The sequence below is a fragment of the Pyrus communis genome, chromosome 12, assembly GCF_041283825.1.
Source record: "Pyrus communis isolate YQ-2024b chromosome 12, ASM4128382v1, whole genome shotgun sequence".
Lineage (NCBI taxonomy): Eukaryota > Viridiplantae > Streptophyta > Magnoliopsida > Rosales > Rosaceae > Pyrus > Pyrus communis.
Window position 1 is genome coordinate 16504459 of NC_142576.1, and position 2799 is coordinate 16507257.

Consider the following 2799-nt stretch of genomic DNA (forward strand, 5'->3'; position numbering starts at 1 on the left):
GGAGGCGGAAATTTGCATCCATAAATTGTGCTTTCATTGAGAGTTGAAATTCACACTTGTAGAAGACTCTCGCATAAAAAGGTTTTTTTCTCTATTTTCTAGTCCACTTGTATATTTCGTACGTTCTTATTATTAGAATTTTTTATTTGCAAAGATTCTTTGATAAAACGAAAAAGAGAAATACAATGCTAGAAATTTAGAAAACTTCATGTGTGAAAATTCCAATATAAAAGAAATGGGACCGCGGCGATCCACGAGACTAAATGTGATCCTAGGGGGAGCGGCACCATCACCACAAGGTTCCACCATGGGAACCACCGCAGTGGCCACCCGCAGCGAGGTCCATGGCACCACTACCACGGCTCGAGCAGTGCCACCAAAGCAAGCCCAAGCCGTGCCATCCAAGGCTCATAGCACCTAGGCCATGACCCAAGCCCTAGCCTCGCACCCACGTATGCCACACGCTGAGCAGCCTACTCCCGTGGCCCAACTTGCTCCCACCGAGCAGCCTGCTCTCGTGGCCTAACTTGCTCCTGCTGATCAGTCTACTCTCGTGGCCCAACCTGCTCTAGTAGTCCAACCTGCTCCCCCCGAGCAGCCTGCTCCCGCAGCCCAGTCTGCTCCCGTGGCCTTCCAAGCAGCCCAAATCGGTCCAAGACTAGTTCAATCGTCCTAGCTACAAATTTTCGGACCGATGATCAAACCAGGAGCATTTTCACCATATTTTTTTGCGGATTTGACATTTCCTAGCTCAAATCTCACACCTGGAGTCTACCACACTTTCACTACTCAAGGAGGAACATTCCTTCCAAGCTCTTCCAATCCAAATGGCGAACAACACTTGTCTCAACAAGTCATAGAGTTGACGAGCGCCCTAACACAACAAACGACCTTTGTGAACTAGCTCTTGCAGTGCACCAAGATGCAATGTGTTCCAAACGAGGTGTCCCGAAGAAGGACAAGGGCAAACGAAGAACCTCTCTATCAGCGTCCCAACAAGCAGCCACTCGACCAGCCACAAATCGAACGTTTGGGCAGAGTACACTCCCGATTGGGCCTCCGAGATAGCGTATACTCCCGTCTTAGCACGTGGAGGAATGTGCACTCTTGACTAAGCCCACGGACGAGCATACACTTATGGTTGGGGCCACATTCCAATAATCAACATAAGCAGCCTTCCAAGCGAAATGTTCATTCTCGGCTAAGCATGCAAGGAGCATCCTCCACATCATATTGGAGTAAACAGCACGACAGATGGAGCGAAGTAGTCACTCAATCCGGCTCAAGTTCAACCAGCAGCCTGCAAAATCCCTCGCATGCTAGAAATCCACCACATGCACTGCTACCGCGGCATAGACGAGCCGAGCAAGTAGAAGAGCAGCCTAGACTAGCAGGTCAAGATTGGGGGCAGCCGAGAGCTTCGCTACAACAACAAAGGCAAATTCAGGAAGAAGTAGAGAGGCTTCTAAATAAGCGTTCGCGTGATTTCCAACACAACGAAGTGGCTGACGAGGCTCTACGACGGGACATATCCAACATAAGTAGGTCACCTTTCACGGATGAGATCGAGCAGGCAGAACCTCTACACGAGTTCAGCATGCCACATTTCACATCTTTCAAAGGGGTTGAAGATCCGGAGAGACACTTAAAGCACTACTGAAGCGCAATGATCCTCTATCGAAACAACGACGATCTCATGTGCAAGATATTCGCCACCACTCTACAAGGCGAGGCGCAAGATTGGTTTTACACCTGTGGCCACAATCTATCCGAAGTTTCGACAAACTTTCTTTGGTTTTTACCAAAGAATATTCATCCTATCGCTCGATCAAAAAGAAGTCCGACTATTTGTTCAACGTCAAGAATAACCCAAAAGAGTCGTTTCTTGACTATATGAAGAGGTTCAAAGCAGAGAAGGCAAGGATAGTCAGATGTAATGACTTGATAGCTAGAGCAACCTTCCAAAAAGGACTTCTAGCAGACCACTCGCTTTTCAGAAAATTGATCATGAAGGAAGATCTTACTCTAGCAGACTCTTTCGTTTTGGCAGAGAAGCATGCACTTTGGGATAAGGCACGACAATGCACATTCAAGGACTTGAAGAAGTACCCAACATCACCTCCCTATTATCCAAACCGGAAGCAGAGAATGATTGATTCACATGTTTGACGGTATTTGAAGCAGCAATAAGCTCTACCATCATGCGAGAAGAGCTGGGGGGCCGACTACCTGTATTCCACAGTTCAAAAGCTCTCATCGATGCTATCAGAAATTCAAAAGCTAACTTTGGCGATAATTGTTGCAACCTGAAAGCTTAAGTTTTTCCTTCAAACGCACGCAGTCATCCTTATGACGCATTATTCCTCCCAATCCAAACACGCGACAATAAAGGCGTAAACCCTAGCGGATGCAAAGTTTCCTGATGAACGCAACAACTCAACCCAAAAGACACGCCAAAGGCAGACGAACACTGGAAAAACACACTCGGAAGCAAGTTTTGTCATCGTTACCCCGAAAGATTCTACATAGAAGCAACATGTACCGGCAGTTGAGCACTACCTCCTGCTGCATGTCACACGGCCCTAGCCGACCCTTGCTCCATAATTTAGCTCTAGAATGGTCCAATACCAGCAGTTGAGCATCTCTTGCTACGTGTAACACGGCCCCAGCTTCATGACTCCCTACCATGCACCAAGATGTTAAGAAGTTAGTACAAAAACGCGACCGCTGCCAACGCTACAAGCCGATACCAGCATTGCCTGCCAACGAGCTACACCCGCATACGAGTCCTTGGCCATT

At 47.7% G+C, this 2799-nt stretch overlaps 1 pseudogene; it reads left to right on the top strand.

Annotated features, from left to right (window-relative positions):
• The first annotated feature begins 235 nt into the window (after window positions 1-235).
• Window positions 236-2169, top strand: LOC148692396 (uncharacterized; annotated as a pseudogene).
• The last annotated feature ends 630 nt before the right edge of the window (window positions 2170-2799 follow it).